The 26,304-nt window shown below is 40.7% G+C and overlaps 1 long non-coding RNA gene across 1 annotated transcript in view; it reads right to left on the reverse strand.

Annotated features, from left to right (window-relative positions):
* The window catches only part of LOC135454504 (uncharacterized), a 130,405-nt gene that overhangs the window by 9,008 nt on the left and 95,093 nt on the right, over positions 1–26,304 (reverse strand). The window lies entirely within an intron of this gene.

The following is a 26,304-nucleotide window of genomic DNA, read 5'->3' on the forward strand; positions in this document are numbered from 1 at the left end:
ACTCTATACACTGGCACCTGCACAAACTTACAAACGACTAGAACAGACTTGGAAAAGCACTGCCCTCATAACTGCTAGGAGGTTAAACTTTCATGTGTTCTGTGCCAGCCTGCTTTCTTCCTGAGGATTTGCAAAACACTTTGTGCACTTTAAGAATACGGTGGCGATGGCTTTGATATCAAACTGCTGTCACCTGTCAAGCAAAGCTTGACAGCTGCTTAGCTACTATTAGCCATACTATAAAAGTGCTGTGTAGCAGCCAACACAGCTGCTTATACTCAAAGGAAAAGTGGGCAGATAAATAGCAGATAACTCTTAATTAGAAATTTAAGATCTTTTTAGAATGCAGTTGTATATTATGATGAACTTAAGTGTATGAGCTGTAGCATACAACTATTTAAATCTTTTCATGGAGTACTTGGCTTGATAGATCTACTATTTATTAAAGTAACATAAGATCTTCAATGGGCATCTCAAATATCCTATTCAATGGGAAAGAGCATCATTAGCACAACATGCAGAAACATGCAGAGAACCAGTGAGCTAACAGCTCCAGAAAGTCTCCTACTCACTCAGTGTTATTGTCTAACTGCTTGGTGGGGAAGTCTGACTGATTTGTTACCCTCAGCAGTAGGCTGCACAGTTTAGACAAGTTAGTCTCTGACTTTTGGAGAGAATTCTGCCTGTCAGTTTCCGTACCTTTTTTAATGGTGACATTCGTAGCCCGGCAATTACCATTTTGTCATTGTGGTTAAATGGAAAAGAGTATTGCATTCAAATGACAGCATGAAGTATATTTCAGTATTGCTGAACCTAAACAATATGCTTTTTGTCTCATATCCATATCCATCTGTAATCTTCCCTTCTCTCCCCTGTTGCTAGAGAAAAGTCACAGAGCAGCTTCTTGCTCAGATATGGAGATCATATTTTAAGTCATCTAACTTGTATTCAAACCAAGAAATTATGTGCTCCTTAGAAAGCAAAGGGCTCTTTGGGCTGCAGGTTTGCTTGCAGGCTCTCGTGTGACTGGAGACAGCAACTCAACAATAGAAAATTTTAATTGGATTTATTTTTTTGATTAGTCATTTTTCACTTGTGCCTTGCATATTCTTAGATGGCAGCATAGCTGAGTAAAAACACGCCATCAGCTAATCATGATTCTTTACAAAACTAAGAGGCTTGCAAGAATGCATGTAGTAGTTTAAGGACTTTCCTCAAATGGAACAGGTTAAACTAGAAATGCTTAGTCCCTGTTGTGATTTCAATTGTCACAGCTCTGACTTCAGAGAGCACAGCTCAAACTGCAGCAACACATATGATGTAGTTGGTCTAACCACAGTTTAGTCAATACCCAGTGAAAATACTGTTGGAATAACTCCAGGCAGCAGCTTGCACCAGTGCACGTGCTGTCTGCACCTGCTGTGAGTTCATCTGGACAGCAGTTGCACCCTCCTGATGGTGTTTAAGCAGGTGTTAGAGGGAGCTCCCACCCTGCAGCCCTGCTTACTCAGTCGTACTCTCAGTGCTTACATGTAGAGTTACTCTGTAGTGCTTGCATGTCTGAAGGTCGTGTGGATGGTACAGGCATGCTGGGGAACTGGTTCAGAGCAATAGCACAAAATCTGCTGCTTTTGGGGGTATGACTGCTGCTGTGAGCTGCCTATTCCCACCTATGAACACCACGGTGATTGTTTTGGGAATCAGAGTAGTGTTTGTGCATGCTGCTGTTCTGGGCTGTGCAGGCTGACTTCTCAGTCATTGCAGAACCAGATTGGGATGGGCCTCAGAGGAACAGAGGTTTTTACTAAATCTCTGAGTAGCAAATAAATTTTAAATTTAATTGAATATTTCTCATTTGTCGTCATTTTTAGGAGCAGTTGGAGTGACACGGGCAGTGAGTTATTAGTCCTCCTTTTGACATTTTGACTTTTATCAAGTTCTCTTGGCAAGTAACAAGTACAGGGAGGCAGAATTTATTAAAGCCAGCAATGGTTATAAATGCATTCCCACAGGTGTGAGATTTGTGTAAATTAGTTTTGTGCTGTGTGTATCTCTTTTCTAATTCTTTTGAATCAGAGAAATATGGGAGGTCTAAGAATTATATGCATTTTCACGGTCATCAAGGAAGTTAGAAAGAAATTACTTCTCCTGTTATGTGTTAATCACTTCAAATGAGAAAACCAGTCACTTCAATACTGACCCCTTAAATAGTGGGTATGGAAGAGAGATAGAAAATATACTGTTTTGTGGGCATGGAAAAAGGAGAGTGAGAGTTCATGAGCCCGTATTGAATTAGAGCCAGATGCTGAACTGCACCTTCACCTGCATGGAAAGCAGAATTCTGTGTAGTGTTCTTGCTATATCCCATTGATAGATACAGTCAATTTAAAAAACAAAACAAAACAAAAAAGTTTTATTGTTTAGAACTTTAGATTCATATTGTGTTCAATAGCAGATGAAATGGAATGACAGGCACTAAAACTGAGTACTGTGGCTCAGTTGGATCAAGAAGTGTACAACCCTTCAGTCCACATGAGTTATGATTCTGAGTTTCTTTCTCTGGGACATAAGAAACTATTTTGTCTCCAAAACTACTATACTAAGTTTCCCTAAACCCTCTGATTCCTGCTCCTTTTGTATTTGTGAACACAACTCTCTCATAATGCTGGAACTATGCAGCTGAAGAGCCCTTAGTAAATGCCAAGCATCTTTGCTTCAGCTGCCTTGGAGAGGACATCAGACAAGTATACGGTCTGGTTGGAACACCACCAATGCTCAGTCCCTGTCCTGTGAGCGTTAAATTCTTCCTTCCTTTCCTCTTCCCCCCTCAAGGCCACGGAGGGAAATCACATCCCTGTTTCTGTCGTGTCCTAGGCAGCTGGCAGAGCTTGGGATGGACCCAGATTTCCTAATGCCAAGCGTGGTATTCTCCCTGCTGTGCTGTGTTTTGCACAGGATTTGGGGGGAACAGGCCCTTGGTTTACTCCAGGCAGTTGTTGGCTCTGCAGTCAACTCAGGGAGTGGAACACGCTTGCTGAATTTGCGTATATGCTTTTTTCAGTCTTCTGTAGATACGTCTGTGTAATGAAAACTCAATAAAATTTTAATGGTGAAAAAACCCCCAGACAGCAAACCAACCCTTTCATCATTATCTCATTGCAGGCAGGTCACGCCAAGGTGTCACTAGTCCAGAATCTAAACAGCATCTAACCAGCAGAAGTCATTCTTCAAACACAAATCCCAGAATGAGCCACTGCATTATGTAACATTTATGAATTATTCATTAGCTCTGGTTTAGCATTCGTCCTGCCACTTAAGCTAAAGCCAGCCCTGTATTTGCAGGTAAAAAATAACAGTTTCCATTACAGTGGATATAATGCAAATAGTTACTTTATCCTTGGCTGGCAATATTGTTACCATGATAAAGTGGCATACAGATAGAAGTTGTATCACTTCATACTTTGAAGTCCTCTGACGCCCAATATCCATTCTCGTAAAGTTATTTTAGGCGTGTACATGTATGTATGTTTTAATATGTATTTACATAGTCATACACAGCAGAAACTATACCTTTTGACTGTGAGCAATACCAGAGAGGCAATCTAAAAGGGCTGTGCAAATAACTATATATTCAAGTTGTCAGTATCCCATTATACTTTGGGCTGTGTGCTAAGCAATCCTTCATGTCTGCTTCTCTCTCTTTCTCCATTCATTTTTCAGCATGACTTTTCCTTGTGCAGTACACACAATGCATTCAGCATCTCCTTTTTTTCAGCTGCAAATGTTACAAATTATATTCTTTGACTTTTCCCTATGTTTGTGCACAGCAGTTGAATGCATTGATTCACAAGGATAATAACCTACAGTGGTTGGCTCTGTCTGGAATACCGAGTGTATAAATCAATATAATGACTGGTGATATTAATTATTTCAGCAAATTTTCGAGCCCAGTGTTGCAGCTTTCATTCAATTACGTATTATTTAGTACTCCATAGTTACGTAAGACAGCAGGAACATGGGTTATGTAACCTAAAGGACAAGTTCTTTTCACTTTCATAGTAATTATAGCATTCTTCCTGCAGTGAAAGGGTTAAATCTTCCTCCCCAGGCCCATTCAGCTGACTAATGAAGGGATGAAAAATTGGACTGCAGTTGGATGGCAGCTCTCTGAATGTTGGCCCACTGACTTGAACAGAGATTTTCCAGTTCTGGTGTGTTTCATCAGCCTATGGGCAAAGGACAATAAAATTAACTCTGCCGTTTGCCAATCTCTTCTATTTTTGGAGGACGCAGCCTCCTTTTTATCCCAATTTCCCAGCTGCATTTCCTTTCTCTCTTTCCCCATTTCTGAGGTACTTGAGGGGTTCAGAATCTCTGATATGCCTGATACTAAAGATTCTCTTCTAATGTATAACACTTTTAATTTTTCATTTTTATGGAATTTAGGAGTTTTTCTTCCTCATTGTTTCTTTCATCTCTCAATGTCTAATTTAATTTATCAGCAACCTTAAAGTTTATTTGTAAAAGTAAATCTTTTTTTTCCATTCATCAATCAGTGGAATATTTCTCATTGTTTCTTTTATCTTCCAGAGCTAGTTTTATCTACCAGCAGACCCAGAGCTTGTTTGTAAAGACAAATCTGCTATTCCTCTCACACCTGCACAGAAACACCCACACCTCACCCAGCAAGGGATCTGCTTCTGTAGGTGACAACAGCTACGGAAACACATTACTGGAACGCCCCCAGATTATTTGGTTTTCTGATTGATTACATGTTAATTGACTGATTAACCCACCAGGCTGAGTTCAGGAGCAGAAAACTGCACAGGGACAAGGCAAAATGGAAATATCATATTTCACATCTGACCAAGTTGAGAGGCTTCTCTCACTTCTCAGAGTCATGAAAAGAGATTTCAAATCAAGCCCCCTCACATACTGCACTTTAATCCAAACAGGTTGCAGTTCAAGCTGAGTCCTCTGTACGCTGGGAGCAGCTGTGTAAGGATCTGTGAATATAAGCTTCTCATTATATTTTCATGTTCCTTTTCTGGACTCTGAACAGTGTCTTAATTTATGCTAAAATAATCTTCTGGAACCACTCATTCATCTCACTTTTCAGGCTCATAAATATTTGCTCCTCCCCTGGATTTGATATTCTGGTTTTTGTTTGCTTTCCTGCCTGCACATGAGGTAAAAACAAAACTTTTGAATAGTAAGCAGCAAGAGATTCCTTCAGAAAAGTTATCATTCAATGTCTTTATGTGATTCTCTTCAAATGTGAACACATTGGTGTGTGTTTTCCACAAATCTTCCTACCTTTTCTAGCATTTAATAGCCTATTTTTAAAGCAGAGGCACTCCACATAGTGGGAGCCAAAAAGTACATTACTGAATTCATCTAAGAGAAGTGTGCTGTTAAATAACATGCAGACTAATTAATGTAAATGCCATGGTGAGAACATGCTGACATTGTTGCAGTTAGTGATCCAGCTGCATTATCATTTCCAACACGGTGATGTTGAGAAAACTCAAGAAACTTGGTTTTCTGCACTCTGGCACAGCATTTTCACTGGGCATCTTTGAGACACAGCTGGACAGCCTTTCTACACACTACTGTGTGAATTTATCATGGAATTCGGGACAATAAATTAACTTTACCTACAGCCTTGAGCAGCAGATTTTAGCATCTGTTTGACAGGTCAGAGGTCTCACCCAGTGAGGTGGGAGGCCTGACCTATCTCCATGCCTCCATCCTCTCACATGCATATTATATTATTACATTTGTGCATATAAACAATAGTTAATGCACAACATTATGAGGAAAGAGAGCCCTTTTGCCAGACTGACCTGGACCACGCAAAAACCAGCTGTCTCTTCTCACCCATGGATGCTCTGTGGCTGGAACACCACTGATGGTTCTGGGGAAGATAAACAGGTAGAGGAGAAGGCACTGGTTCTTCTCAGTAACAGCAGAGGCAAAAAAGCACCCATCCTGCCTGCTAGGCAAAAGAAGGAGATGCTCTTCAAAGTTTACCGGGGGCTGTTCTGTAGAATAATTGCTTGTCATTTCTGTATAATTATGTTTTTAGTGAAACTGCTCTTCAGACAAGGTATGAGATCTGAAGCATGGGCACTACTCACCATCTTGTCGGGGTGCATGTCAATGAAGGACTTTTGAAAAGTCAGCAACACACAATGCTCTCAAAGAAAATGAATAAAAGAACATGGTGTTCAAAATGGCCAAAGAACAGGACAGCTGTGATGGGTCTTGGTTCATTTCATCAGGAGTGTTTTTGCTGCTAATTTTCATGGTCCAGAATGAAGGGCAGCGCTTTAAAGGGAGCAGAAAATTACAATGAAAACAATGCAACATCATGGCCTCAGTTCATCCTGCACAAGCCAGGAATCACTGCCACCTTATTTCAGCAGGGCTGAACGACCCTGACTCACAAATGCCTTCAGCCACCAAAGTGCTTTTTTCACTGGGAAAATGAAGCTCATACGTTCCAGCCCCTGTCTCCAGCAGTGCTGCCATAAATTCCTTTTTTACCTAGGGGTGATTCATTTTACAGTTTTAGAATTTCCCTTCTGCTGCAAGTCCTGCACAGGGACTGCTACTTAGAAAGGATAAAAATGGCAAGCACAGTTGGCCATCTTGCCTAAAGCCACTCAGACCCAGCCTTTATTTGAAATCACAGCCACACAGATTACACAGGCCAAGGGAGAGATCTGATAAGGCCCCAGGCAGACAGAAAGACAGACCTTTTCCTCTCATGGCTTTTTCCATGAACGGACAATTACTTTGAAGATTATACTCTAGGGAGAGATTTTCTAGAGATCACAGATATGCTCTAAATTGCAAAACAAAGGTACAGATTTTTAAAAAATGCTCATTGTTAGAAAAATACCAAATACAAGACACTACAATACTACGATAAAATCACATTTTATGAGAAAATTGGATTGTTAAACTGTTTTGGTTTTTTTTCCTTTCCTGTAATTTGTGTTTTCACTGACATTGTGTGCCTGTCAAACAGAACAGATTTATTCGTGAATGACCTCCTTGGACAGACTTTTCTTTTGTTGTTGAAAAACACAATCAAAAATGGGGGCATCAAGAGTATGCCTTATGCCATCCAATCCAGCCTTTCAACACAGAGTAGTTGGTTTCAGAAAGATAGCAGCTTCAAAGAAACATGTTGCCTAAATTTCAATTATTCTGCTATGAAGGAATGAAATCACTTGCGCAAAGGAATTTTAAGCTGCTCCAAGCCAAAGTCTATGTAATTTCCACTCTGTAGGTTTCATGTGAGATGTTTGGGTCATGTCCAAACTCTCAGTTCAGAGTTACCTATAGAAAACCAAATAATTGTGGGTCTTACTGAGATGACACCTCAATTCTTAGCTGCCAAACCATCCTCCTTGTCTGAAGGTCATGAAAATTCTTTCCAGTGAAATGAACAGAGGATTCAAAGACCAGGAAGTTTTTATATCAATTTGAAGTCCACAATGAAAGTTACAAAATGATAGGTCTATTTTAAAGCTTATCATAGCTTTGATGCTCCTCATTGAGGGCATGTACAAAGAACCTTTGGTTGACTAGACAGCAGCTAATTTGAGGATACCAATATATCACGCTACTTCTCCAAGGATTATTGAAACTGACCCTTTATTGCCTCCTTTTATCTCTTAAAAGCTCATGTCACTACAGCCCTGGCAGAGCGTCACTGAGTAAAGCTTCCAGCACCCAGTAGCCTTTGGAAGAGCATTCCCATAGTAACACTTCAAATCCTGATGGCTACATCCTTTCAGCACAATAAGCTTAATATCAGATGCTTGAGCCATCTGTCCAGCTCCTCAATTAACATAGTTAGCTACTAAAACTTCAGCAATTACTGAAATCACACTGCAATCAAGGAACAAATCCACAACACAAAAGCAGGACAAAGGAAACCTTAAAGCCACATTCAAGCAGAGCTGGTATGAGTGAAAAGAGAAGGAGAACTACTTCATCCAGAATTAAATGCAATTAGAACTTAATCTGGCCCATAATATCAAGCTCAAGTCCTCATTTGGACTGTGAAGCAGCTGGAATCCTGTTCTCATTACTGTAAATGACTGTGTGGTGCAAGGAAACAGAAAACCAAGCTCAGCACTTGTGTCCTCTATAAATAAACTTGAGAAACACCTTGGGACTGAGATGGAAGAAGAGCAGCCTAAGGCTCGGCCATGAGAAGCAAGATGCCCTTTTCTGCTAGCTTTGGACTTGAGGTAAATACCGTGCAGTTCAACTGGATATATGAAAAACCTGGTGGATAAAAGTACCCTGGGCACAGCAAACCCAGGATCTGTGGATCTGGAGTGCAAATCATTGGGCAGGCAAACAGGGGCCCAGAGGGGCCAGCAAAGAGCACAGGGCTGTGGGGACAGCTCTGCAGGGAGCTGGGGCGCAGGAGGCAGCAGAGTGGGGAAGGGCAGCGCTGGGCTCTGGCTGCAGTGCCAGCCCTGAGCAGCTCTTGGCTGCTCTCCTGCAGGGCCAGGGGCACGGACCCCCTCACCTGCCTGTAAATTCACAGGTCCTCAACCAGTTACCTGCACCACCCTGGTAGTCCTCAGAGAGACACAGGCGTTTCTATAGCATGACTTATATGGCACTTTAGGCATTTACTGTAGAATAAGACAAATCATTCCCTATTTCTCTCCATGGGCTATAAAAGCACTCAACGCTCAGCTCAGGATCTCTGTACAGTGGATATCTAAATTAAGGCAGCAGAGCCCTACCTTGGAGTACTCATTGTGTGAATGGGTTCCTTGGTTTACAGGGATCACAGATTTCATGGAACCAATGATGTTTTGTATTACAGCTGCAAGATCTACACTGCTAAACCCGTGCTAAAGCATTACAAAAAGATGGTCAAGATCTTTCCCCACCAGAAACAGCAGCCTGTTACCACTCCTGAGCTCAGCACAGCCTTCTGTTTGCAGCAAGAAAAATTCTGCTCCAAGCTATTAGAAAACAGTATGAAACTGTATGAAAACTGTATCAAACAATAAGTTTATGTCGAAAGACATTATGGTGACACTTGTCAGCAAAAGAAAGGCAAGGTACAAATGAATGCACTGGTAGCAGTTTGTCCCCTCACAGCAGGCACTGCTGCTTGGCATTTCATCTTTCAGCTCAAGCTGGGTTTGATATTTATGTGCCATTGCCAGCCCTGAGTATTTCAGGTAGTGCTTCTCTTTCTTCGATTTCATCCATTAAGGGAAGCAGTAAAGCTCAGGTGTCTTCCCATACAGCTGCTTGTTTTGCAGTCTCACATCCCCAGAGCCTTCACCTGCAAGTGAGGAAAAGTTCACTTTGCAGAGATATGAGGGCTTTTCCCTCAGGTCACTCCTCAGTCTGCTGCACAAATTCCATCTGTCCCCACCAGGCACTCTGTCTGTCCTGCAGCTTGCTACATTGCCTCCACCTGCAATCACAAGCCCATTAATCAAAAATCCACGTGTGCTTAAGGCAATGTCCAGGAGCTGTCCTTTGTACAGAAACTGAGAGCCTGCCAGCCTTCAGCAGCTCCCCGAGCCAGGGGCCAGCTCCTCCTGAGCCAGGGTCACTCCCCCCACACCCAGGGGTCAGTCCCCCACACCCAGGGGTCAGCTCTCCCCAGAGCTAGGGGTCAGTCCCCCACACCCAGGGTCCAGCTCCTCCTCTTCCCCCATTCCCACCCCCAAGGCAGAGATGGTGACAAAATGCAGACTCCAACCCAGATTCTCTAGGCTGACAGGCTGCCACCTAGATATTTATCTATTTAGAGCTGTTACTCTATTACCTTAAGAAGAGCATATCGTGGAGGAAATCCTGTTTCTCCTTAGAGGGATACAGGGGATTTTGATAGCACAAAACTGCCCTGTGTTCCTTGAAAGGCCATGTTGCTCTCTACTTCTGTGTTTGTGCTAGAGACTATTAAGTCTGCTCATTATTACAAAAGACATTTTTCTAGCTAGAGCCATTCACAGCACAACATTAATTTTCTCCTCATTTTGTATAGATGTATTGATTTGACCACAGCTACAATCCATGATGTGTTTTGGTGCTATTACATTCACGTACTTGAAATAATATTGCCATGTAAAACAGAGCTATTAACTGCAGCCTAATATCTACCAGCCAGTGGTGTGTGATAGAAAAGCAGGAAACTATCCCAAAGGGAAAACTCAAAACATGTAAATATAGTTTAGTCATTCAAATAATTATAATTGTTTTCAATAACATTGAAATGCAACATTCAGATTATGAAGTTAATTCTCTGTACCCACTCATCCATGGGGTTTTTAGTTATTATAAACCCCAGCTATTACAAGGTTCTTTGTACAGCTGAACAGTAAATGAGCCATATGTGCCAGCCTGACCTTTTGTCACATTCTATTTATGAACTCAAGCCTTAAAACGCTTATATCTAAAATCCATTTAATGTTGATGTAACACTGTCTAGCTTCTTGCATCAGAGAGATATCCCATCTTTTATTCCTGTGTATCATCAATACTGGGACTCTGCTATTAAAAAATAAAACTATTTACCAGCTATTGCAGATCTTGGAGAAGTAACTTGGCTGGATCCACTCTTCATTTTTGTTGTTTGAAATTGCAATATTGTAGTGCCTTTAACTCCTGCCAGCAATGCCAGCCACATTTCTGACTGAGAGAAACCATTTGCAATGAAAACCTGAATGTGGTTTGGGTCCACCCTGCTGCCCACAGGATTAGCTGTGCCTCTGAGTGATTTCTGTGACTGCTTCTTGCCAGGCAGAAATCTGTGCTGCTCCCCAGGGAGCCAGAGGCCTCATTTGCTCTATCCTGCAAATCAGTTCTCAGTCTCCTGGGTCTGGTGGGGCATAGATGGATGAATAATTAATGCCTTCTCTTCATATCCAATTATATTTACCAAAGAGTGGTTTTTGCAGCTGGCGTAGTGCTGGTGTTTGTTAGGGGTTTTTTGATTTAAAATACCAATACATGATTTAAATTTTATTTTCCCTTGCATTTTCACTGTGGCAATCACACCACCTGCAACCACCACTAAACTGAAAACAATGAACTGCTAATCCTGCAAAGGTCCATAACAATTCAGGGCCTCAATTTTGAATTTATCTATCAGCAGATTGTTATTAAATCAGACAAACATATGTATACATTAAACACTTCAGTGACCCAGCATAGCCCTAGGAACTAAACCATGAACCAGTGCGTGCACAAGCTTTATAACTCATTACCAAATTGTCCACAGGATACCAGAGGGCAGAGATCTGTTTGAATCTTCAGTAATTTTGCATTTCAAACTAGCTTGTTTGGAACCATTAAATTGTAGAAATTCTTATTTTGATCGGTTTTACTTCATAGTAAAAATTCTACTGTTAAAAATTTTTAAGACTGTTCTTAATACTTTAGTATTTTTGCACAGTTTTTTGAATTAAGTCTATTGTTTTTATTAAGTTTCCAGAACATTTTGTGAAAATATTAACTTTATTTTTAAAGAAGTAAAAGGAAAGGTAAAAATTTCCATGATCTTTAAAATTATTAATTTTCAATTTTTCTGATATTAATCCAGTGTTATGATTTGCAAACCATAATAATAAACTTAGAACTCTTGGGGTTGCCAATATCTAACATTTATGGGAACTGGAGAGGCACAGAGAGTCCTTCAGGACCAAGCCATGACCTGAAAAATTATTTTATGCTACTCAACTGATACAACAGGGTGCAGCAAAAATGTTAATTTGCATGGTCCTGACAGGCAAACAGCCCACTGAAGAGGAGGACATTCCCAACTTATTCCCCCTTCATGCAGCTCCTCTTGGGGTGTGCATTTCTGTCCTGCACTCTTGTCTCTTACCTACCCCTCTGATCCTCATTATCTCTTTCAAAACCTCCATATTTGAGCCAAAAGAGGTGGGGAAAAGGCTGAAAGAATCAGAACCGTTCTGAGCACGCTGACACCACTGGCCCCAGGGCAGGAGCACCCGCCACAGTCTCTGCCTCAGTGGAATTGCTGCTGTGGCCAAACCCAAATTCTGCTGCAGCAGGAGGGGCTGGCAGCACCTGCTTGCCAGCAGAGACACAGGGGCCACAACCAGAAGATAAATTAGACCATTCCAAGTGTAATGCTGATTGCAGTGTACCAAATTTACCAATAAAACCCTGCATGCCTGGAAGCCAGAGAGCTGAGGAAATGTGCTGCAGGAGCTGCTGCAGTGAGAGTCACAATGAACCTGCAGCCATCAGGTGAACAGGGCCAAAGTTAACACAGACCAGGGGAAGCTGCTGGAGCACACTAAGCTCTCTGCAAAATGACAAAATAAGGGTGCCTAAATTGCACTGCAAATCTGATAGACTGCATGCTGGAAGCAAAGAAATTAGATGAGCAAGGGCTCATCTATGTTGGAAAGTTTTACTGCCTTAATTAATCCAAAAACATAATTAAAGCTGTGAAATCTTTCTAGTGTGAATGCAATTTTACCGGTTAAATGAACAAGCACTTGGAACTCACTATGGTTCAGATATATCATTTACCCATCTGACTGTACCCTACTCTGGCATATTTTAATATACCCAGTTTTCTTCTACAGATGATCCTGGCTACCGATGTAAATTTCACACAGAAGTTTCGTACCACAGAGTAGTGCTGAAATCACACAAGTCTTTCAGATGATCAAAGACAAACTAATTCATGTTATTATTTATCATCTTTGCAGTTGTGCTGAAGTTATGTCACTTGTAAGGGTCATTCCTCACACTCAATATATAAATATTCAGATTTTTTTTTCCGTGTGAGCACTGAGGTACTAAACAAAGCCATGAAAGTAATTTTGAGACTAAAAAGACAACTGGCATTCACACAAAAGTCACAGAGTATTTTATGTTGCCAGCGAATTTAGCAGAGAATCTTTCTGTTGCTTTGCATTCACTTTCCAACGGATCTATATCAAATCTCCATCCACAACAAATATACAATTCGCCCTGGATTTTCTCTCCTTGTGCTCATCCGTTTATGTGTTAGTTGGGATCACCATAACAACATCTGCAGGACTTGAATGACCTCAGAGTATGGAGATCCCAATTCCCAAAAGGACTCTTGGGCCTTCAGTGGACTGTGGCTGCCATTACTTGATGCAGCTAAGCAACTTCCTGAGTGAAAACACTCCAAGGAGCCTCAGAGGAGCAGCACCAGGCAGGAGTCCCAGCTGGCCCCAGAAAATAATGAAATGGGAAATGGAATGGGATGTCCCTCCTGTGTGGGCTCGGGGTGGCCAGTGGCTGGGGGTCACTCAGACTTGGCTCAGTGCTGCTGCCCCATCACTGGGCTGCCAAGGCAGAGTGCACCTCTGAGCACTGTGATCCTGCAGGCTCGTGCTTAATGGGAAGGAACTGTCAAATAGCAGGCAAAGTGAGTTTTCCATCTCTGATCAGGACTGGGTGACCTTCTCCCTTGCAGAGATGAAATGCTAATCAGCAGAGCGTTTGGTGTCTCTCCCCTCCTGAGCCCACTGGCACATGGGGCCCGATCAGATAAGAGCACTCAGCTGTCATGTTCTTCTGGAAAAAAGCAGCCTCCTGCTATTCAGGTGCTGAGCAATATTGATAGATGTCAATCAGTCTCAGACTGCAGCATGGCCAAGGGAGATTGTGCTTTTGCACTTGTGTTCATGTGGGGAGATGAAAGCTGACAGTACTCTGGGAAAATTCATCTATCCTTTACACAATCTGGGTTTCATACACTGTGTTTAGTATCACATCAAAATTCCATTCTGATTTGCTTTTTACTGATGTCAAATTAAGTAGCTTTTAAAAAGTTGTCTCTCTAAATATATCAATATATAGACTAACAGATGAACAGACACAGGAGTGTGGATGTGCTCTTGAAAATGGAAGAACAAAGCAATTCCTCTGTGAAGTATCAGCTGCAATTTGTAATCAATGACACAGTATGTCACATCAACTACTTCATTCCAAGTATTCCTAAGGAAGTATAAAGATTTTTCATCAAAAAAGCTTTATCAAGGCAGAGGACATTCAGCAGTCTAAGTAAACTAATTTAAGCAATGAAGGACAAATAATTCCTCACTTCTAATACAATTTTGAAGATTGTTTATGGTGACAACATATACTGAACTATAATGAGAAGCTTAGAGCTTCTTGCTAGAGCACAGTACATTCAGAAATTGAAATTGTTAAACAGAGTATATTAGGAATCAATGCATTCACGTTCACCAACTGTCATGTAGAGACAGCAAGACACTACAGATTTAAGTAGCACCTTGACCAGAAACTGCTCTACCCTCAAAAAAAAAAAAAAAAGGGGGGTGGGGGGGGAACAGCTATGATACAGTTCTCTTTGTGGAAAACATGGAAATTACAGAAATGTTTAACTCAAACCTACTTAACTTCCTCTTGATACTTATTATTGAGTTACTACAGGTATGCTTTAAAAATTAAAATATATGAAATTTGAAATATAACTAGAAATACAGTTTATTTTGCAGCAATCTAAATATTTCATTCTGCATTAAGAAAACAAGATATTGCTGAAATCTGGTTTTGAAAAAATTATGTCTCTGCTACTTGATGGCTTATTCCAACTTGACAGAGGAGTTTTCCAATAGAGGAGTCAAACACCAGCTCTATCTGTATCCTCTTTAGCCCAGCTTTAATAAACACACTTGGAATAGGGACAGAAATGAAATGTACAACTTTGGGACAGTTGTAACTCACACAGAACTATTTGAGAATAGGAGTATATGCTTTTTGTGGTTACAGGGAGATGAATCAAAACAGACAAAAAACTTTCTCAAAATTCAGTCCCCCCACCTCCACAGCATTTTTCAACTTTTCCAAAACCTTTTGCCAAGGTTGGAATGGGTCAAAACTGTTATCCTCAATTATTTGATGTGCCTGAACTTGTGCAGTGGCAAAGCAATTAAGTGTGAGTGAAGAGAGAGTCCAGTTATTGCCACGGCAGCGTCAGTGGGGGCTGTGCTCCAGCCCAATTAGGGTCTGCCCAGCCTCACTGGCAGCCTCATTACTGCCATCAGCAAATTAATTGGCATGGGGTTCACTTGCACAGAATGAAGGGCTTGAAAAGGTCTGTTTTGCACATTACAGCAAAGTCAAGGTCTTTCAAAGGTTTTTGTGACTGTGTGGATGAAAGGACAGACAGAAGGAAAATCCAGCCTGAGAAATGAGTGCTCAGGGTTCGAGATCAGGCTGTCTCTGACTCAAACTGCTTTCCTCAAATAAAGGCTTAATGCATCATCCTCCAATTTCTGTTCATTTGGCACAGATCTCTCTGGTTTTCACCAGAAATCCGATCCTTGAACGGAGAGGCCTCCTTGAATCTAAATTTTCACAACATATCTATGTTCCCACTAAATCACTAAAAACTTCCCAATCAACCTTTTAAAGTGAGGAAGGATGCAAGAAACACTGCAGAAGTGGACAGTGAAGCAGTAAATTAACACAGAATGGTATGGACTCACTTAAGTGATATGTGGCACTGCCATAAATCAGCACAAGCTGATTTAAGGAACATAATCATCAGGATGAATCCTGGGCTGAGGGTAGCATCTGTGTTTTACACACAGCTGGTGCCTCAAATGGCAGAAAGCCAAACAATAACATCACTATCTTCTATGGGGAATAAACAACAAAATAACACAAGTTTCAAAAACTCAGAAACTTTGTCCAAGACCACTGAGAGTATTTAACTAAATATAGTCATGAAATGGCACTTGCTGGTGTTAAAAACAAAAATAAAAAAATGCAATATTAATACACTAACATTGTCGAGCTCAGAAAAATAAAAATCAGTGAAGAAAAGTGTCAGTTTTCAAAAATTTCTCCTTGGTTTCCCTGTAAATTGATATTTTAAAAGCCCTACTACCCTTTATTCTTCAGTTTCTCTGTGGCTGTTAAGACAAGTAATAACTCCCTCTTTAAAAACTTCAATAAATAATTGAATATTAAAATTATTCAAAGTTTATATATCAAAAGATATCTAAAGATATCAAAATTTCTTCCAAAAGCCCCCAAAGTGGGTCCATTTCCATCCTAAGCATTGCTGCCAAAACTGAGTAAGGTTTTGGTGTACTTGAAGTTTGCAGGGCCATTGGAAGAAGATTTTTTCATTTAACTAACCTCCCTCTGTAGTCAAAAACAGAGATAGAGACTGCCATCCCACATTTTCATTCTCAGAAATCAGTTAATTCTGGTGCCAGCTTTTTTCCCCCAGATTCTGACTGCAAAAGTGAATGCATTTCCATCAATGTATGAGATTCTGAAACTGAAATATTATAAAATCTATTAATAAAACACGGTAGAAAATAAGTCTGGAAATGCCATCAAGTCACACAATCCATCTTTTTTTCAAGAGAAGTCTGAATCCTGCATTTCTTGACAGAAGCTTTCCAAACAATTAGTTAGAAAATTCTGTGATTGAAATTCTACTTTCTTCCTAAGCCATGTGGTCTTATAGTTCTCTTTAACTGACAACAGAGACAGCTAAAGCAGCTAATATAATTTAATTGACTTAGGGTTGGCAAGTCTCCAAAATAATGAAGAAAAGCTTGGAAAAAACCACTCCTTTTCCCTCTTGAATACAAATCCAAGACAAAATTCAATGAGGATTTATTATGTGTACACAAGGAAGTTTGGCGTCCCATTATCTTAAAAGCACTGGTGAAATTTAATATATTTACTCCTCAAAATAGCTTTGAAAATCCCAATCCAAAAGAATGAGAGTTGCCTGTTGATTTAAGGGAACCATTCGTTTTAACAATATTGATTGTGTATTAACTTAATCCACACACTTTCCTTCAGCTGGAAGGTGTGCCAGGTGTGGAGGACAAACATCAATGAGCTTTTCAAGCAGCGTCACAGGCAAAGCTGCTGGGATAGACCAGCTATACATCACATTAACAATGCAGCTTCAGAAGTTGCTCAAGGAGGGTTTTAACAGGAAAGCAAAGTGGAAATGCACAGAGGAGGATTAATCACACAATGTATTACAGAAATTGCTACTTAGTATTAAACTGGCCCCAACTTTTAAACGTTCCACCTAGAGCATTTCCTGCAGAAAGGTGAGTTTCAGCTCCTGACCCTTCATGGGTTGTTTGGAGCTAATCTTACGTGTTGGCTTACTGAGATTGGGGCATTTTATTTTTCAAACCATTTTTTTTTAATTTAGCACATATGGCCCTTTCTGTAATGTCATGAAATCGTGGATTGCATTGGTTTTAGAAGTAATATACATTAAGCATAAAGTAACTGGAATGTCAATCATTATTTAGCTGCTTCTCCCCTTTACTCAAGTCTTAAACCCAATGCACAAATTTGCATTGGCAATGCAAAGCAAAAAAAGTGAAATAGTTTTAATAAATTATTCTGAAAGATATTAGATAGAGGTCAATTCCCAATTCTTTTGAACTCCATCACAGAACTCTCATTTAATTTTCTGGGAATAGAATTTGGCCCCAGTCACTTATAAAATGGGATTAAACTTCTGGCTTTCTTCCCAGAACCTGAAATGAAAGTACACCAATGAAAATCTGCAGAATCATAAAGCAGAGCTTCCTAAAGAAGGGAAAGCCTTATATGTAGTTTATGAAACAGATTTTTTAGTGCCTTAGATTGCCACCTTCAACATGAGCCAGCTTGTCCTGTTATTCATAAATTGATTACAATGCCTGAAGTCAGAAGCAATTTCTTGAACTTGCCTTGAATCAGTGGGCTTTCCAAATTTAAACGTTTTTCAGCATGCATTTAAAATTGAAGAGTATGAGCAGCTATCATTTCTGTAAGACCATAATAAAGGTCAAACATTTATTAGACTGAGAGTGACATTAATACCGCCTGAATTCTTATTAGAGGAGGTCCATCATGGTATCATTTTCTTGGAGAGTAATAGGTCAGCTGTCAAATCTATCACCATGTCTGTGTCTGTTTTCCTACTCGCAAGTCAAAGAGAACTGAAGGAATTCAAGGAAATACACTTCTCAAAAGCACCAATTTGACAGTTTTAATTAAAGACACAAATTCAAACACGTGGAAATCCATTACCTGGAAAGCCTAGAGCTGACTCTTCATTCTACAATGACTTAAAGAAATTGAACTTGAAAATAGGACTGCACAAGCCATTTGCATTGTTACATAACTACCAACTCAAGAAATTACTTAACCCAAAACATATGGAAGGCTAGATTTCAGCTGGGGCTGGCTTCTTACCCAGGATAATTAAAGAATCCCCCTCATGGCATGACATCCTGGCCTTACCTGAACAGGTTCCTGAGAGGAGCAGTGGTTCCCACGCCAGGGCTGGGGCGGGCACACACATGGCCCCACTCACCTCCACTCCCAAAGAGCTGCGTGGAGCCCAGGTGCCTCACCCAGCCCTGCTCAGCACCTCTGGCATTCCCCGTTTGAGGGAGAAATAGTGAGGAAATGCTGAGACAAGGATCAGGTGTGCAACTCCTTCCAGGAGACATGGATGCACTAATGCTCCTCTGACAGCTGGGTACCTCAGTGCATCATCTTTGGTTAACAGATTAGCATATACTCTTAAAAACATATTTACAAGTGAGAAATGCAATAAAATGAAAAATGGAGTGAAAAGAAAGTCATATTTTATCTAATGTAGTCACGCTTCTGCTTTTAAATGTCAGTGAGAGCTACCCAAGTTACTTGTGTTTTATGTATTTGTGCATGTTGGTTTAAGAAGATCATAAAATTGCCCAAGTGGAAAGTATATCATTTTAACTGCAGAGGGCAAGTCAAGCAAGGGAAGAAAAAGAATATGGAGGAAGCTACTCCTGTGTTACTTGTCATTAGGAAGTAACTGAATATTTCTTTTAAACCACACTAAGAGGCAGAAAAGCTTACAAGATAACAATCCATTATTAAAATAAAAAGGGTGAGGGAGGGAGGGAGAAAGGAAAAGAGAGAGAAGAGAGAGAAAGGAGGCATCAGAATCTCTAAGTATCAACAGATAACAAAAAATACAGGGTAGCCAGAGAAAATCAGGAATAATTTCCATAGACATATCCAATTTTACACCCAGGATAATTCAGTGATAGTCTGTGCCACAGGCAGGATAGTTAAAAAATATGAAAGCAGTGAGAACAGTCAACATTCACAGAAAACTAAGCTCACGTCATTTAAACAGGCCTCTCTCTTCTATTTGCTCTTTGATAAACAGGCATTTCTGGTGAGCACTGCCCAAAATGAACTGTGTTCCAAGGTCTGCCGAGGAACAGCACTGATTTTTACCAAGAGGGGCAGAGGGAGCCTTCCTGTCTCTAACAGAATGTTTTGGACCCAAATAATTTCTCATACTAGTCTAAAATACATTTGTCAGGGATTCAGCTTCCACAGGTAGAGTAAAATTGATAAAAGACAATAATCTGACACAATTAAAGAGGGAGAACAGACAATCCCAGCAGTATGCATGTGATTGCAGCAGTATCTTCTTCCCTGAAGCATTCTGCTAGCACCCACTTGTAAGCTGGGAACACAAGTAATTCTTTTTTTAGCTATTAGATGTAGCATGTTTGGCATCCTCCAGGTTTTATCCAGTCCTGGTAGGCCACTAAACCCTTCTGCATGTAGTGAATATTAGTATTATGTATTTAGCAATAGCATTTCCTGGTTTTACCTGCTTCCTAAAAGATTGGAGAAGACTGTGTCATGTATTCAAAAATCCATTATTAACTTCATATTAGCATTTTGAGTCTCTAAGGAAGTAGAAGTTGTTGCAGGTTTCCCACAAAGGATCTACTTTCAGTTATGAGGAGCAGAACTCTGACATCTGTCAACTGAGTAAATTCCACTGTTTTGTAAATATTGATCAAACAATCATGGCTAATGATACAACTCTAAGTGAATTAGACAAATGTTCCCACATGGCCATCAATTTAATTCCCAGACTAAATTAGCTTCTTTTGTAAAGCAAAACCCTTTTAAGGAAGATAAATTGTTCAGTGACATCAACGTCCATTTCAATTATGGCTTTATTCTGGTGGAGGCTGCTCTGCATAATACACCTGCTGTTCACCTGGTTGTGCTGTAAGAAAATACAGTGGGAACCACATGGCACTAACCTTGAACATTTATTTCCCACTTGTCTAAAACATGGGATAGCTGCTGTAAATGATACACAGCAGTTATTACTTTTCTCCGTACCAGCCCACACAGTCGGCTGAGCTGAAACCACCGTTATTAGAAACTACACAGATTTAATTCACCTTAGCACAACTGTGTGTCAGAACTGCACTGGAGATAAGAGCTGCCACCTGAACGAGGTGAAGATGGGGAGCCAGAATGCACCAAAAGGATACTTGCAAATGGGCAGAAAACACTTCTTAAAGCCTGACTAATTACGTCTCAGAAGTAATTAATGCATCACTCTCTAGCCTGCATCAGTGCAGACAAAGCTGCCTGAGGTTCAGCTCTGCTGGCCCCAGCAAGGCCAAGAAGGGAGGGGAGAGGAAGGGGAGTTAAACTGGTCCCAAAAAAAACAGGGACCCTTTCTCAAACCTGCTGTCTCTTCAGGTCTGAAATACTGCCCAGTGAAGGAGGGGAGCAGCTCCCCACTGGCCTCTGCAGATTTTTGAAAGCATTTGGAATGTGTAATGCCTTTTTATTGCTGTATTTTAGTCTTTATTGGCAGCAGTTCATTAGTTTTGAGAGACTGGAAAGGCTCCTTAAAATGAATCTCAACCAAAGTGCCCTTTATTTGCAAGCAGTTTATTTCAAAATGTTTCAGTTAAAATAAACTGGGATTTTTTGGTAAACATTATTACATTTCAAACTCAATTTTTGGACAAAATTACTATTAACTTTCTCTTCCTAGTCTCTTTTCCTTGATACATTCTAGTAGCTTTCAGTGGATGGAAAGAAAGACCTGAGTATGTAGTTATTCAAAATTATAAGTACTTCTTACCCCCACAAGAAAGACAGCTGCTGTTTAAATGGTCTTTTCTCACACGGGGAAACAAAAAGCTTCAGCACAGCTCTGTACAAATATGGGCTGCCCACAGGGCAGAAGCAGAGCACAGCATGAGCCTCAAAGCCCTGCTGTTACATTATGCAAAAGCAAACAGTAAAAGAGGAAGAGGTTATAGAGGCAATTTAGTGTTGCATTTAGAGGTTAATAAAGATCTTTTTTGAGGAGAAGGTCAGCTTTTTAGGATATTCAGGTGGCTAACTCAATAGAGTGCCTAAATGCCTTTAAATCCCACACGGTGCTCATTCTGACAATTCAGTTTCAAGAACCGTGATGTTATCAGAACAATGAAACAAGTCATGCTTAGTCTGTGAGAAAATTTGTGTTTCTTTTTCTCAAATTGCTTTGTGTCTTTCTCTATATTTGACCCTATTTTGAAAATACACAATTCAGGGATGTGTTTGAATAAGAAAGAGAGAATCCCCACATATCCTGAGTTGGAAGGGAGCCACAGGGACCATCACATTCACCTGGAGCACCCCAGGGATGAGACCGTGCCTGGGAGCACTGGCTGCTCACACCACCCCTCCAGAGCAGGGACTACCAGTGAGGGCATTCCCAACAACCCTGCCAGTGTGGGCATTGCCAACAACTCTGCCAGTGTGGGCATTCCCAGCTCTGCTAGCGTGGGCATTCCCAACAACTCTGCCAGTGTGGGCATTCCCAACAACTCTGCAGCCCAGCCATGCCCTGAGAGTGACCAGGACTTATCCTGACAGCGAAACATCTCTGTTAACATCACATATCAGCCGAGGGCATGGCAGGAGTCCCTCAGTGGGGCTGCTCTGCTGGCAGCTCCTTCCCATGGCATTCCTGAGCAAACCACCCACCTGCACCATGTCTGCTCCCTCCCTGTTCCTGCAGACACCTGAACCCAGCCTGCAGGGCTGTTGTGAGAAGAATTTACCACAAGTTCCAAAGCACGATTTTGAATTATTGATGGCCACCCCAGGGCTGGCCAGAAAATGGAGCATCGCCTCCATGACTCATTCCAAAAGTTATTTTCATTCTGAGTTCAAATGAGAATCAATGGATCAAAATTAATTGTACAAATTCACACAAACATTTCCTTACAATAAACATGTTCCAATGAATCATTTAAATGAAGGTTTTTCCAGGAAGAGATGGATCATTTTGTAAACAGCTGTTATCTGGGAAACAGGTGCTGATGTATGATCACACACATTCAGATCATGGAGAACAGGATGAAACAGTTGCTTCTCCCGAGTGCCAATCTCAGGAGCAATTATTCAAATGAAATTATGCCCTATGTGGCTTTTAAAAGGTTTACTTTTCATTTCTCCCAGGCATCAGTGCAGAAACCCCTCTCCCTCACTGTCTGCCCATACACATCACCCCAAACACAAACCCTGCTTCCTGACCAACAGAAGATTTAAGACATTACTGATGAGGTTGTTCTTTAATACAATTTAGGAATTAATTTTCAGGCAGTATTTTGTTTTCCTTTTAATTTTTCATACCTCCAATGTACTAAAGCACATTGGATATATGGACTTCTTTATATCTCTTAAATTGAGCTGACAGTGCTAATCACCAATTCAACATTTAATCTGAATGAAGGACTGTGTAATAGTTGGTGTAAGAAATGGTGTACAGGCAAACGTTCTCTTTTGGATGGCTTCTTTGGGCTCATTACTGTTTGTCTTTTCTCTGAACTGGGTCGCTCTCTGACTCATTAATTGTCTTCTGAGATTTGACCCATTTTTCTGAGTAGTCCTCTAAGACCTCTCAAAAAAGGGATGAAAGCAGTCCAAAGTGCTGGCATGGGCTTTTTTGGGTTGCCTGAATAATCTGAACAGTTATCTGAACAATCAGGAAGAAGGGAATCAAGGCTGGCAGTAGGGGAGCCCACAGGGGAAGGCAGAGCTCAGCTTTTGGGGAGGTTCCAAAGACCCTGGGGTGGGATGAGGGATGCACAGGGCCTCGAGCAGCTCTGCCCAGGCCCTGCCTGGAAAGGGGCACAGCCCCACATTCCTGCCTTTCACTACGTGAGATGGACGTAAGGACTCCAAAGTCTTTTCTCATGAAAATTGCCATAACACTTTCCTTCCTCAGAGTGCAAAGAATCCAGGAGAAACAGCAGCCTGGCCCGACTTTGAGCAAAAGCAAGCACACTAATACTCTTAATTCTGAAAATTGACTGCTGCACTTAATACACTTAGTCTCTGTTTAATCTCATCAGTGAATAGTGCACTAAAAAGAAAACTTAAAAGGGGACATTTTCCTTGATTAAGTGAATTGCCAAAAGTAAATCAGAGTAATAGAAGAAATTGAAAAGGCAAAATAATGTCTCTAGTTTGTTAGTACGGGAAATACTTTACAGTGTCCTTTCCTGGGGCCTGTTGCACTTACTATGGATTAGCTGCTTATTGCATAAATTATATGTCTGAGTTTATCCAATTTTTCTCTCATCCATAAATTCATCATTAAAGCCAACTATGTATCTTACAGGAAGTATTTTGTGGGATTTTTTTGCCGCTAACTTCATTGAACAGCAAGATAGGTATTTCTGATTGCTTTTACCTAGCTGACATGGGCAAACATCGCTTTTTAAATTTCACTGTGATATTTGCAAGAAAACATATCTGCTCTTTCAGAAATGGAACCTCATGTCCTAAGACAGCTAGATAGATATAGATGTAAACAAGGAATCTGAGTCACTGAGAAATAGAAAAAACCAATTCAATACCAGGAAAAGGTCTCTATTTGTGGGAAAAGGTAATTCTGGTTTGAGATATGCAAAATGATACAGTCATAAATTCTCAGGGCTTTATGCTTCAAATATTGAGTCTAGAAGATTCAAGAGCCAATTCAGTGTCTCTTTTTTTTTTCTTTTCTAAGAAAGCTACATTTCCTGCCACAATTTCAGATTACTGGTATTTGTCTCACTGTCATAAAACAAAAGTTTCCACATACTCTTTCTCCTTTTTTATGAGCAAACATTTCTTTGTTTTAGTACCGGGTTCAAGTCTAGTGGAAATTCAAATAACATCAGCTGGATGATTCAACAGCAGCCAGATGCAGCAAGAATCTCTACCAGACACTCCTTTCCCCAGAGACATTGTAATAAGCAATGGCCTTTTCTGGCTGCAGACATCTTAGTATCTGATTAAATCTGGGAAAATATAGATGGTTGTACACAGTAAATGCCTCACAAGTATGTAAGCTAAAACAAAACTGTAATCCTTGTTCATTGTAATTACTTCTTCCTGCATAAATCGGTTTTGTCTCTCAGTCTTTAAAGGCCCCTTCTAGAAATTGGAACAATTTTAGTTGCCACTTTTTTTTCCCTACTGCTAAGGCGGCTGGAATGAAGAGTTTAAACTGCACAACTGCTAGGAGCTGGCTTGGCATCACATAATTCCAGCAGTGCTTTTGTGTTAATTAGTATTTACAATTAAACACATGGCTACTGAACACCACACTGTGATTGGTCCCTTGAATGACGCTTACAGCTGCATTTATTTTATAACAGGAAAGCATCAATGCTTTGTAGTCACAGTTGGCAGTGGAGAAAACAGCAATCCCAAATATACAAAACTTTAATACCTTTTAGTAACTGTAGCTCTGATGAACATGCAACCTTTTCTGAATTTAGATATGCATCCAAGTCACATAGCTGGCCTAAATTACTCTAATGGGTCCAATTAAAACTCCATGTCCAAACATCTGCAGCTCCTCAAAACATGACCTAATGAACCAGGAGCAATGCAGCAGGTCACGGCAGAATCAGAAGGGCTGAATATCTATGAGTGCTCTGCAGAGATAGAGTTGTTATTTTGATCTCTAAAACAGATGACTAAAAATATATTCAGAACCAATTGTATAAAAGCACGGAGTGATTGATATGAACAATGTAAATTTTTCAAAAACATAAGGAAAATTACTGGGAAGCTATGCTGTGATATCAAAACTAAACTCCATCAACTGGTGTTTTGAATAATGAAAGAAATTCAGTTTTGGCTTGGAGTTCAGCATTTAAATAAATGTCAAGGGGGAAGTAAGGGTGGGATCAAAGTCAAAGAAAGCCTGGACTGCGTTACATCTTACTTGATCTTTGTCTAGCAGAAAACATGTGCAAGACACTTCAATGTCTTTTCACTTCTTCAGCAGAAAATCAAATAAAATAAAGCCCAAATAGAATATAAAGTAACTGGGAAATTTATCTGAATCCTTTTCCTATGAATCTGTTAAAAAAGAAAAAGAAAAATCCTCATGGGATAAAGCAGAATGGCAGATCTCACCCTCAGTAAGCTAGACCAGAAAGAAAGCCCAAATATGCCTCATGCAAAATTCATCTGGGTTAAGCATCAGGGGTCTGAATAAGAGCCAGTCAAGGAGGAGAATTTAAAACAGGACAAAAAAAATAAAGCAAAAATATCTCCTGACAAGTTAGTGTAGCAGAGTTGTCCAGATTTGTGAGACATTTGTTCAACATGAATAGCAAAAAGCACATAGCAATGGCTTTTGTAGGACCCTGGGATTAGGAATGGGGAATTTCCAAGGACATTCCAGAACTGTGTCTGTGTCTAGCACTGACTAGAACAATTCTTCACCTCTGCAGTGAAACAAGGGGAGCAACAATCACGAAATCACAGCTGTACAGGTTTTGTGGTAAAATGTATTTCATTGCCTTAGTGAAACAATTACATTTGGCAGCTGCTGCACTTGCCTCTAAGAAATATTAGAAATGCCACCACAGTCATTAAGAAAAGTTCAGGAAGTTCAGGATCAAGTGACATACCAGTTTATGGCAACATCTGTTTTGGGAGGAGCTGGAGGAGTGATGGAAGGGGAAAATAAGAGAGCTGCATGTGCAATAAATTTCTGTTTGCAGAAGCGATTTGTGGGGTCCCTGGGAAAGCCAGTGCAGCAGTGCATGGAGCATCACTGCAAGGTGACACTGCACGGTCACCAGGATGCCCCTTACACATCCCAGCAGCGTGGGACCTGCACTGCTCAGCCTCAGAGCCCCAGGGTCACCTGTACAGAACCTTTGGGGGCTGAGGAGGCTGCGCTGGTCTGGAGCTGGGGCTGTGGGTCTGGGCAGCTCCCAGGTGTGGGTGCACGTCCCTTCCCAGCTCACTGGGAGGAGAAGGCTTCACCCAGCTCCCCTTTCTGGGAGAGCCCCTGGGAGGGAACATCCCTGCCAGGGATGCACCTTGTGTCATGGTGAAAAAAAATCAACGCTAATTGCATACGTTTTGAAAAATACTCTAAATTACTCTATTAAAATA

This window comes from Zonotrichia leucophrys, chromosome 15 (assembly GCF_028769735.1).
Source record: "Zonotrichia leucophrys gambelii isolate GWCS_2022_RI chromosome 15, RI_Zleu_2.0, whole genome shotgun sequence".
Classification (NCBI taxonomy): Eukaryota; Metazoa; Chordata; class Aves; order Passeriformes; family Passerellidae; genus Zonotrichia; species Zonotrichia leucophrys.